The following is a 13297-nucleotide window of genomic DNA, read 5'->3' on the forward strand; positions in this document are numbered from 1 at the left end:
TACTGTGAATTTAACAGTGAAATTTGACTGTATATATTTTTGTTTCAGGGATAAAGCTTGAGGGAAACATGCTTTCATGTCTCTTGACACTGCATTCGGCCTTGTCCACTATTTGGCAGAAATCAAATATTTTGTTCAAGAATGTGCACAGCACAGCGTGAAAAGAATTTTACCCCACAGAGAATCTCAGAAAGGGATTGTGAGTAAGAAAAAAAAACTATGGTACAGCCAGAGCTTGACTCTGCATCCACAAGGACACAGGGAAGAGTGGTGTCTGGACAGTTTGGCCAGAAGAAATCATGAAACTGATAAAAGTAAAAAAATCCAACCAACGGCACATTCTGCATATACTGGAAATGTAAAACAGGTATGGCTGTGCTGTGTAATGTTTCTGTAGGGATCTGCATGTTGGATAATAGCATCTCTATAGGCTAACCAGGGGCTCAGCTCATGTCATATAATTCCTTTTTTCCTCGCTACTACAAAGTAGCAGGGATTGATTTTTGGAGAACCCAGTGTTTCAGTGTTAATAAAAACTCATGAAAAGGTGTGCCCAAGAATGGAATTTCCACGGTCCCTGTATTGCCATCAGTCACAAGCCCTCACAAATTGGCATGCTTGTCTTCAATTATAACGAGACAGGCCTTTCAATGTTAGGAATACTGAGCTGAGTGGGTGAAGAATTAAAGGACCAATTCCAGATGGGGACCTGCTGTTATTGCAAGTCAGCTGCTCTGCATAAAAGGACCGTCTATTATTTTTTACATTGCCTTTATGCATTTAGCAGACACCCTTATTGAAGGCAATCTATAGAGCATACTAGCCTTTTATAATTACAATCATGCTGGATATTTGCTGAAGCCAAACAGGAAATTAGCAGTTTCCCCTGTGGGAATCAAACCAGCAACCCCACAATGCCACCCTAACTGGCATACAAATACATGTTTTAATATTTTCAGGAGTGAATGTCTTGGATAAATAAACATTAAATAATCAATCCAGCAATGTAATAGACGGGGACATGGAGGTCATCACTTACCAGTGAAAGGAAAACTAGCCTAAAAAACTCTGTTTATTCCCTAACTTGCCTGTTTCCAGTCCAGTGTTCATTTATTTAGGTGCTCTATGTATTGCATGCCAAAGAAAAATACCACACAGAAAAAAGTCCTAACAGTGACACTTTCATGCCTGGGTATCTTCTAGACAATGGATTGGCAGTTCTTTATCATTGCTTGGCTTGGTTTGTGTCTGTATCTACATAGTGGAGAGTGGTCAGAAAGAATGACATTTTAACAGCTCAAAAAGACAATGTGACTCATTCGATAATTATCTCTTTTATCAACTAACTAAATGTTATTAATGATGCTGCATTTAGAAATGTCAACATTTATTGCATTTCAAATGATAACATGAATAAAAAGATTGAAACAAGATAATGAAAGGACAGAAATGTCAGTATCAACCAATGAGAGGGAGGAATTTGCTTTTCTGAAAGGTTTCCATTGAATTGCAAAATAAACAGTTGCCTTTTACAAAATCAGCTTTTCCAGTTCCCTTAAACCTTTAACAATTTCATTATTTGTTTTCTAGAGTACCAGAAGCTGTCACCTGACATGTGCTTTGACATTTGAATAATTTGGCATAGGGCTATAAAACATTATAACATTTATAGACTGCCTCAAAACCATATACCACAGTCTGAGGGTACAGGCCAGCTTTGATAAATATTTTATAAAGAGCATGATATACCCATATAAAGTCATGCCAAGTCAAAGATGTGTAAATCTACGCTGACAGAAAAAAATGTGCTTTTTTGTTTCCCTTTTATAAATGGGTATTCACAGAAATGTTTTCAACAGAATCACTCCCCAGAGAAGCATACCAGGAGGGGCAACTGTATTGAGGTGACCTCAGCTTGCTGTATTGAAGGTGCGTTGAGGCGGAAATGGTTTGTCTTCATGTTTTTCTGTTGTCTCTGGAGCTATGTGTAGTAATGGACAGAATACATTCACCGCTCCAAAGTGTCGCTGTCAAAGGAAAAGCCTTATCTTAGTAGTGCACCTGGGCACGGACTGTGGTGACATCATTTGTGTGTGTGTGTTTTTGTGTGTGTGTGTGTGTCATTTAATTAAACTGAATAGAAGACAAATAACTCTGGCTTTAAAAAGAGCACTAATGGCTCAAACTGGGACGTGTGCATTGGAATGACTCCATCAATCCACTCAATGCCAGCAGAAGGTTCAATAGCTTCGGAGCAGCAAGGCAGATGTTTATGACCTTGCAGCTGTCCGATGTGCTTTGTTGAACCCACAATAGTCTGTTACAGGAAGCATTTGTTTGGCAGGCATTCAACACCCCTCTCCCACTCACCTACATCATTGTGCCTTTAACAACTGATACTACCAACATAACATCTGAACAACAAACATCAATGACCAAGGGACACTGCATGATATACAGTACATATACAGGTTCAGGGATGAGACACGCATTTCACAGCTTGGAAAAATGCTACTGTAAATTCACATTTTTTGTGAAGTGGTCTTTGTCAGGCTTCAGACCATGAATCTGCTTAAGAGGCTTCAAGCATTTCAGCTTCCATTACGAGAGTGATTCCTTCAAACAGTGTGCTCTTTGGCTAATCAGGAAGGTGTCACTGCTGGTCCGTGCAGTCTTTTGCTGGGGGAGTTTGTCTTTGCATTTATTTACTGATGCACTTGTCTCTCTAATTTTACTTCATTGACTGTCAATCCCAGAGCTGCCATTTTTTAAAAATCTTACAAAATAGTATGGAAAAGGACTGCAGCATTAAACTAAAATTAAAATGAATTACTGAGAGCAGACAGTTAACTGCGCTAAATTGGAAGGAGATGGAGTATATTATGATAAATATATTGTGATTATTTCTGCATGGAAGAGTATTCTCTACCATGTTATGTCTGATAATGCATGCATTTTTCCCAGTATGAAATGTGCAGATATTGATAATGACATAATGACATAATGCTAATTGTGCCATAATGACAACAAATGACAGTATCGGTGAGATTATGTGCTTTGATTGAACACTGAACTATTAATTATGCAAAAATAATACAGTGGCACTTCTGTGTGACTGAGATGATAAACACTCATGCACTGAGCATAGCACTGAGCATAGGCATCACTACATGTCAGTCCTGGGCTGCATTAGTAGCTGTAAATGGCAGGAGCAAAACACAACTGGTTTTGCTGGTAGGAAATGCGAGCAGGGATAATGCGTTTGAATCAGTCTCTGGTGGCTCAACACAGGCATAAGGGCACGTTGTTCTCTGGTAATATGAGCAATGAGTAAGAGATGCGCCTCTTCTCCAAAAGCTATCCTGTAGTATGTGGTTTAGCTTATAGTGTGGAGCCAAAAATAATTTCTGGTGTGTAGGTAAATCTACCAAAGGAGTACACACACGTCAGCTGAAATTCTCAGAACTGTTGATTCACTAAGGTGATGAGGGTGGGAGGGGGGGTGCCTTTTTAAAATAAATTACAGAATATTGTAGATCATAAAGGCCTACACAGGCTAATATATTATGCAGTCTGAGATTCTTGTTTTTGCAGATATATTTTCCTGTAGCAACTTCTGTTCTCTGTCCAGGTTGCATCATTGCCATATGGGTTTTTACTTTTTCATTCTGAAAATTCCACAGAAGGAAAGACTACCTTGATTAATTACAGTGGAATAAAACTGCTATTGAAGTTGGCTGGTGCACAATAATCCCCAATTCCAGGTCTGCCCCTGCTTCCTGAGTGAAACCACACTAACTACTTTACTCTTCAAATGGCTCTTGTTAAATGGCTGAACCTAAGCGAATTAAAGACCATTAAAACTTTACAGAAGATAAACACCCCTCACAGCAGTATTGTGTTTTCAGAATTAAAATTTTTTGAATGGGGCAGCACGGTGGTGCAATGTCACTTCACAGCAAGAAGTTCTTGTGTTTGAATCCAGCCTGGGCCTTCCTGTGTGGAGTTTGCGTGTTTTCGCCATGTCCGTGTGGGTTTCCTACGGTTTCTCCCCACAGTCCAAAGACATGCAGCTAGGCTAATTGGAGACTCTAAAATTGCTTATAGGTATGAGTGTGTGACTGAATGGTGTGTGAGCCCTGCGATAGATTGGCGGCCTGTCCAGGGTGTATTCCTGCCTCTTGCCCAATGCACGCTGGGAAAGGCTCCAGCAACCCCCGCGACCCAGCCCAGGATAAGCGGGTATAGCTAATGGATGGATGGATGGATGGACTTTCATCTACCAGGGTAGCAGTTACAAATATTTCATCGCTTGTTTCATATAACAGCTGAATATTTATGCAACACGTGAATGCAAGTTTATGTTTTATGTTACTAGTTTGAGTAGTAATTCTTGAATCAATGCACATCATTGTTCTGTATGAAAAAGGTGGATAAGCTCCCCCCGACACGCACGTGTAAAGTGCTTTTAGATACTCTGATGAAAGGAACAACAGTGTCAACAAGTCAATGTCATCGTTGCTTTATTCGACAGGCATGTTTTTTCAAGGAGACTCACAGACAAAAGGGGCGGAGTGAAGTGACTCTTACCACTCTAAGAACCCACAGTCAGGTCTAAATGTACTTCTTCAACACAGTGTTCTACTTCAGTGTCCAAATGCCCTAGATCTGTCCAAGTACCTCCTTAATATTCTCTCACAATGAACATGGTAGAACCAGACACCTTGAACACTGAGTGCCACTGCATAAATAACTGAAGAAACATTTTGTCCAACACACAGAACTAGTGCATTTAATTGTGAGATGTACATCAAAACAAATCTGATTCTTGACTTGCTATTGAATAACCAAGTCATGTGGTGGCATTCATTTTCTTAATTTTACCTAAGGCATTCTCTCCAAAGCATTGCCCCTTCTCTGGATGTGGAGAAAACAATATGACTTTTTCTTTTCACACAAATGTATAGACCTGCGAGAAATTGATTTTATTTCTGGAACCCATGAGCACTGCAATATTACAATAACCTGTACAGTTAGTAATTGCATTGCCCATTTTTACTTGGATCTTGTTGCAGCGTGGATTGGTAAGGGTGGAGTTTTTCAAAGCCAAAACATATTGACTGGCTAAGTCATTCACCTGATCTGAATCTAACCTGAATCTGAACAAGCGTGTCATAATGCTAAAGAAAAAACATAAGGCAAGTGGCCCCCAAAGCAAGCAGGAGCTGAAGATGACTGCAGTGCAGATCTGGCAGAGCATCACCTGAGAAGATACTCAACACATGGTGATGTCTATGGGTCACAGACTTCAAGAAGTCATTGCATGCAAAGGATATATGACAAAGTATATCCTTTGGGGCTAGGTATAAAAGTGCTGTAATATATGTGGTGAACATATATGTCAACAAACTGACAAACTAAAGTAAACAATAATAAGCAAGGCTCTTAATATAACTCAAACAGTATAAGTGATGAACAGCCCCAGTGCCATGTACGTTTCTCAAGAAAAAGCTACATATTGTGCTTGGTGCTCAGTAGGTAATGGGCCATGAATGCTAATGGTGACAAGTGCTGATAGATGAGCAGAGCAAGACCGCGAGCCGTTTCTCAGCGCTGTGTGTGGAGGATCCGGCCGAGAGGACAGACGGGTCCTCTGGCTATTTCCCTTCTGCCAGCTCCCTGCCAGTCCGGGAAGCTGTGCGGCCTCAGAGACGCATATTTCAAATATTTTTTCCTAAGAGGAGACAGAGCGAATGGCAGCATAGTCACACCAGGCATTATGTATTGCAAAGTGCTGGTGGCATGCATGGTCTATGGGAAGTTTAACGGAGTGTGAGGTGTTCCTTTACAGAGGTGACGGAAAACACATTTGCGCCAAAAAACACTAGGATGAGAACGCTGAAGTCCCCCAATACTTTTTGTGGCTAATAGCAATTTAAAATAGTGACATGGCTTTAAAAAAAAATTTATTTTACGTTTTTCATGTTAATTTACCCAGGCAGGTCAACTAACAACTCAACTCTCCCTTGAATTGACAAGCATTGACAAGAACCAATGTGAGTAGAGAATTCAAGGGATAATGAAACCAATCAGATGTAGGAGGTCACTAGGAAAGCCAGATATTGTGGGAATTTGACATTGATAATAATACTGGTACTCTTTTGAAACATACCATGTGGTCTATCATGGCCATAGAAAAATAGGCTCTTGGTTTAAGATCTCATCCAGTGGAAGGCACCTTCAGTGCCTCTATTACCGCACTGGAGCACTGCATTTCTATTTTGGACCAGAGAGAAGAGTGTTCTCTCTGCTAATGGCCCACACCTGAAAGCTCTCAGGCATTGCTTCAGCAGTTCGGCATGAGAAGGTTTCAGGGTTGAATGGCTGTTTTTTCTTTTCTGCAACATACATGCCTGTGAAAAGTTGTGGAAATGTTGGTAGTACAGGAGTCATACACTACACAGTCCCTAGTGCATGCAGTAGTGTAGGAGTAACAGTATAGATCCAAAATGTAATTGTCAATCAAAAGGCAATCAAAACAAAGGGTCATTGCAATAAGAAATACTGTCATGCATAAACACCATACTGAAGAGAACCAACACGCATCCAAACATGGCCAATGTCCAATGTTCTTTATGGTACATGTCTAAAACCAAATTTGTGCTGCATTTCACTTACTCCATACACATGTTGCCGGGTTCGTTATACGCCCAGTGTTGTGTAGGGCCTTTCATTGAAGGCACCACCTGGCTAATTTTGTACTTGGTTGCTGGGCAACACGGGTGGCTCATACAGCCCTCAGGCTGAGGTCCATCCGGTTTTCCTCTTCATTTCCAATTTCCCCGCTTTTGCCGGGTGTCACTAAAATACCTGTTCCAGGGGTTTAAGTGGTAATGTGCTGTCCACAATGTTTTCAGTGCATTGCAACAAGATGTGGTCTTCTTCATTAAAATTTACTTTCTGCATAAGAGGCACATAGTATTGTTGCATTATTGATTGGTTGCAGTGTTCTCAATTAGTCCGTTTTTGTGGACACAACTGGACAAAAATGTCTAAAGGTGGCTCACTGTAAATATGTACATTGTACGTGTAAGAATAACACACACTGCAAGTTGTAAAGCACACAACGGTTAAAAAAAAATGGTAAGGGTATGAGGGCATGAAGCAAATAGAGTTTGAATTTTCTCCCTGAAGAACAAAGGGAATATATAATAAACATAACAGGACACTTGCCAAAAAAACACATGATTTATGTAATTATTAAATGACATTTTAATTGTGTGGAAGTGGCCATATCACACCTTCTTTTAGATGTTTCAAATAGCAGAGTGAATTTTGATGGACCTAGATTCCATTTTAAAAAAATAGGATATATTTCTTTAAGTGTGGTATCTGTTCAGTATATTGAACCTGCTTATTTAAAGTAGTTTTTTTTTCCAGATGTAAAAATGCATTGAAAAACTGAATTACTCCAAACAACTTCAGCAACTGCACCCTCTCCATTGTGTATATACAGCTCTCTCACTTTCTCTGTTAGAAGATAAGTCATGTTAATTCCCAGTGTCTGTGCCTCAGCCCTGGCTGAATGATGTTATCAGGATATCCATGTCTCCCTGTTCCCAGGGTGACCTCCTCTCTGATTGTCTGCTAAGGTTGAAAATATTGTTTATCTGACTGGCTCGGGTTCCGCCCTGATGATGACAATATACAGCAAAGTTTTAGTTGTGGTAAGGATCTTATACTCTATACTCTAAAACAGATTAAAGTCAAAGTAGCCTGAAGCAAAAAGACCCAGTCCAAAGAACCACAGCCCAGAACACGAGCCAGAATACGTGCACTTGCCACCAACACAGAAATTTCTCCAGCCCGGAGCCATCATCTGCTTGTGTTAATAAAAGGTCTCCTGACAAGATCTGATTGTAGTGATTGTTTCTTTCAGCAGGAGCCTCGGAAACCACCTTTAAAAAAGGGGCTAATAGGAGAAAGTGGACCGTATAGCGGTGGGCTAAAGGTCATTGCAATTACTTTAAGTGGCGGACATTTCTAGAAGGTTTCAGACGTTAAAGCAGAAAAAGTGTTTTTTCCGATTCAAAAGAAGTGAAAAGAAGCAGTGGCTGGACATCGCTTCTTCAGGAGGAGGATAGCGAATGCTTGACTGCGCTCTCCTGCAACCTGACAGTGGAGGTTGCAGCAATAAGATGAAACGTACACACACCTGGGATCTGAAATGTATTTGAATACGTATTTGGAAAATCCAGGTAGAATTTTAAGGAGGTATTTGAAAATACAAGTGCTTGATTTCTGGAAAAAGCATTTTAGACGCATCAAATACAAAGCATTTGGCCAGTGCATTTGGTAATGCTTCAAATGCATCAAAATACCTTTTTTAAAATCAATTATTTCAAACACGCTGCCACTTTTAACTCCAGCTGCGGCTTCAGCTCGAGTACCTGATGATCTTTTCACTACTGGAAATGATTTGATGCACAAAAATGCCCGTATGCTATTAAATGGCTCACAGGAATAAACCATGCAAATGATGGCTCTTAAGAAAAACTCATTTATTCACTCGATGGCCCGCTGTGTCCCTACGCCCTATCTATCCAATCCACTGGGTTTCATGTTCCATATTAATTAGCGCTATCATGGTATCATTCTTAAATGAATAAGCCCCGTACGATAGAAAATGCAGTTCTGGGTCAGTGTTTAACTTATAAGCCTTTATCGCTGGTCTCAGCACCCTAACAAATCTCTTAATATAACCCTTAAATTAGTCTCATTTAAGAAAAATAAGAAAGAAGAATGCGTGAAATGCATTGTATATACACCTGCCAAAATATTGACACCCTGGATAAAGATGGAAGAAAAAAGTAAAACAGGCTGTAGGAAATAAACAACAATAAGCAGCCTCAATTCACAAGGCTAAGACTATTGAGCCATTTGTTTAATGAGACAGGGGAATCTTTCAGGATCCTTCAATCTGCGCTTGTGTCCTCTTCAGTTCAATTCACTCATTTCCGATCAGGTTCAAGTCAGGAGACATAATTTCGACAGAATTATGGCCCATTGTAGTGTTTTAGCACTTACAGTAATACTGTTTGCACTGCCACTTGGGGTTACAGTGCCACAGTTTTGATACACTGGGGTTGATGCGCAATTAGCCGGAGAACAAACCCAACACTTTAAACCAATTACATACTGTACGCTTATGTTCTGACTTGCTGGCCAATAGCATTCCATTCCTGTAGTGCTGGTTGCAATCGACTTCTTGGAACAAGAGCGCTGATTAGACTCTCCCCTTTGATGAGCACATTGTATTCTTGCCAAACAAAAAAGCAAGGGGAGAGACTCCAAGTACAAACCGAAGGTTTGTGGTGAAAGACTCACCTCATGGCGCTAGCTGGCTTATTCCTGAAATATATTTCGTTTTGTATTCTTAAACATTGGGAGCAAATGCTTTCAAAGTCACTCATTATCTTTTTACATGAACTTTTACATTCCTGAAGCCTTAGTCATTATAGTCTTCACAGGGGACCTGTCACTGACTAGAATTTCAAAGTTGATAAATGAATAAATCATAAACTACGGTTTGTCACAAACCGTAAAAGCTGACATGTTCTTGCTATGACAGATAAGGTGCGGTTGACCTGTAAGACTCATTCTACTTCATGCATGTTGTTCGTTTATTGTACTATATTGTATTGCATTGTATTGTATTTTTATCTCACCTGAATAACTGAAGAATAAAAAACAGCAGCCTGACAGATACTCTGTCATGGTATGAATTATAGCATCATAGGGGCCACATGAAATCATGAAAAGCAGTTTTAACTATGCCTCTCAACCTATGTGCTTTACTTTTTCAATGAGCATGAGTCACAAGCCAAAGGCATTATCACTTTCAAAGTACTCACAAAGCCAGCAGTACCATGGGACTACCCACCATGATAATGAAGCCTGACATGCAAAGTGTTTTCAAATTATTAATAGTCCCTGAAAATGAATTGATGAAAATACATTGCTGAGAAAATAAGGATGAGAAAACAACTTGAGAGTCTGGCATTACTTGTGAGCAGAAAGCGAGTTGAATAATTAATCTTGTGTAATGCAAAGTGTATTTTAACCAGCAAGAGCACAAGTAGGGTGCTTGTCAATACAAAGTTTTGTATACTTCAAAGACTCCCTCCAGTTAAAAACATAATTTTCAGAATTTCAGTTTTGCTGTACCAAAAGCAAAACTGTGCCCATGGTAGTACATAGTAAAAATGTTTACTGCTTTATATTTATTTGAGTCCACCTTTTTCCATCCCAATCTGAAGTCCAATCATATTCATGCGCCCATCATATATACACAAATGCAACATAGTCAATTAAGGCGAGCCCAGACAAGAATGTTTGTCCTTCACAGAGAGTTCTCCCAGAATGAAAAGTTGCAGTTCTGTTCACTTTGCAGTCCACCAGCTGAGCTGCAGTTCAATTTCAGTGGAGAACAATTATAGTGCACCTGGCACAGAGTACAGTTGCCCAATCAACCAGAGAATTCTCTTTAGCATGAGAACACCCTGCCAACAGAAATGATGCATGTGATATTAGATGATTCATAAGCATATGTGGTTTAGAAAATCCTTATCAGAAGTTACCAGTAAACCATCTGATAAATGCTTAATTTATACACGGTTCTTACAGGTACTGCAAGGGAAAGGGAAAAAGGAAAGTGACATAATGTAAATGAAAATATGGGCCACTGTAAATTATTTTTTTTTTAAAAAGGACATCTGCTTCACCACCATTATAGCACGAAGGCCTAGCACATGGTAATCATGAAAGACAGTCATCATTACATAGCCATTTTCTTTTACGTGTTCAGTAAAAGAGGGTAACCACTTGAGAGAGATCAAACACGACCATCCAAAGTACCTCCATTACTCTGTTCTTGTGTTATCACCATTGCCTTATGAGCACTTAGAAATACCCTTCATCTCCCTTTACCCAGCTAATGCACCACAGCAATACTACAGTATGTCTTTCGCACCGAGAGGTCAGTAACATGAAAGTAGTATGAATAGTAGATTGTAACAAAACATTTCATTACTGTCTTTATCATTATCAAAAAATATTTTGACACGGTTAAAGGTCATGCTCATTTCTGGAAAACATAGACCCCCATCCACCCCCCACCCCACCCCCCCCCCTCCACCACTCTCAGGATTAATATGTTTACAAAGACAGTAATAAATAGGCTGACAAAACCAGGACTGCCAATATGTGTGGTGCTTAGCATGAAATGCTATGCATCTCTTCTCCAAAAAATTGGGCTCATAAATTAGGCTGCAATCATTTATGAGGACAAAATCTTCTGGACATTTTGACATCCTGCATTATGCTCTCTGCACACCCTGTCAATCTAAACTGATTGGCCAGAACCAGAGCCCAAACAGGAAGTGAAGTGGCCTGAGGATCGCTGCACTGTAAATGGAGAGAAACAATGCAACCTTTACTTCATTGTCCTCCATTTTAATATTACAATGTCCTTTCTGTAGTGCAAAAATTGTATTCATACTGCCGTTCATAACAATTTGTTTTAATGGATGACTTTTGTAATGAAATTTCCTAGTAACTATAGTCGTTAGTAATTGTAATCAATCACGTTTAACATTAATAACTCATCTGAAAAGGACAATGACAGCAGTCTGAATGTAATCTGGAGTGACCGTGACAAATGAGCTATTGGAGTAAAAGCATTAATCAAGAGCAGATTCAGAATACTTTTAAGTGGTTTCCTAGTCCATGCGTTGCCTCAGCGAATCACATTTATTGCACTGTCCAGTTCATGTGATTGTAGCACAACATTGCATGGCCTACTGGGACAAACGTTTGGCTTACACTGCAACTAAACTCACCGCAAGGTTATCGTTGTAAAGCCCTGCACTTACTTTCACAGCTGCAAAAAAATCACAACAGTTAATGTACCGTGTTCTATGAATTTTATAAAATCATTTTACGGTAGATATTTCTTTATTTCTTTGGAACCCAAGAGTACAGAAACCACATGCAGGGTTTTATTTCAGTGAAATATTTGCTACAAGGGACATTAGTCAGGAATAAAAAAAAAAAAAAACCTGCACCCTCTCCACACCACACTTTCATACTGTGAAATTTCTTATGGTAGGTCCATATAAAAAATGTTAAATCATCAAACTGAAACAGTGACCTGTTCATGAATGGGTCTGTTGTCACCATTCTGGGTAGTGAATGGGCACGATGAAGAAGCATTAAAGAGAAATTGCACTCATTGCAACATTGTTTCAGCATGTCTTTTTAACAATTTTTAAAAATACCCCCTGGGTGGGTTGAGTAGGTGTGTCCATCTCATTTGAATAAAGTATTCTCTGTGCAAATGAATTTGTACAGCGTAGCTACGCTTGGCTCATGAAACTCAGATCAAACTGCCAAACTAGGCATTGCAGATCAAATATGAATCAATATTCAGGAATTACATGGCCTACTTCTCACTTTTCAGAAACATGTTTTAGTGGACTGTTAAGGTGGAATATGAGAAAGTTTATGAACTGGCCACCGTGTTCCTCCGGTTTTAAAACGTTGGACTGAAACCAATCTAGCCAATCAGGTGCCGGCAGTGTTCCGTAGTGTAAAAAAGTAAATGGACAAATGTGTGGGCTGCAACAATTTTCCGTCTGGATATCTGGATTGAAATTTATATGATGTAGTAGAGCCTCCAAAGAGGTACTCTGACATCACAATCGGGGCGGGGCAAGAGTGGAAAGCAGAAAGCATTTTTCTAAAGTTAGAGGGCAGCACCGAGACATTTTCTACCAGGAATAAGTGAATAAGCACCCAACAGCTATCCGCCTCCTTTCCAATAATTATCAGACAAACATTTTATTTAGCTTTAAGGGGAAACTAAGACATAAAAATAGACAAAGCTAGCTATCTTTCCACTGAAGGGGAGAAGCGTAAGCCTAAGGAGTTTTAATATCGACAGAAACATGCCGTGGCTATCCTCTAGTACAGTATCGCTATCCAGTGAATGCTCCCTATTCCTGTTAACACTGAATGCGCTGTGTCAACAATTTAGCAAAAGCACAAAAAGAAAAATAAAATAAGCTATCCACAAAATACCATGAAATTAAAAATAAATCCTGATCACTAACTAGTATAAGAAATTTAGGATCTTCTTATACCAGCATTTAAATCTGTAGCTATCTGTAGCACTTTGTATTAATACACTTAAAATGAATACATTCTCTGTTCCACATTTAAAAAAACAAACATTTAC

At 39.5% G+C, this 13297-nt stretch overlaps 1 protein-coding gene across 3 annotated transcripts in view; it reads right to left on the bottom strand.

Moving 5' to 3' along the window:
• Positions 1-13297, bottom strand: part of chrm3b (cholinergic receptor, muscarinic 3b) — an 82288-nt gene that overhangs the window by 10858 nt on the left and 58133 nt on the right. The window contains exon 3 of one of the 3 annotated variants that reach the window (XR_010328143.1): positions 4507-5734. The exons of the other annotated variants lie outside the window; for them this stretch is intronic. The gene's annotated coding sequence lies outside the window, so the exon portion shown is untranslated. Of the gene's footprint in view, positions 1-4506; positions 5735-13297 lie in introns of those variants that run through there. 3 annotated transcript variants of the gene reach the window in all.

This window comes from Anguilla rostrata, chromosome 2 (genome assembly GCF_018555375.3).
Source record: "Anguilla rostrata isolate EN2019 chromosome 2, ASM1855537v3, whole genome shotgun sequence".
In the NCBI taxonomy this organism is placed as follows: domain Eukaryota; kingdom Metazoa; phylum Chordata; class Actinopteri; order Anguilliformes; family Anguillidae; genus Anguilla; species Anguilla rostrata.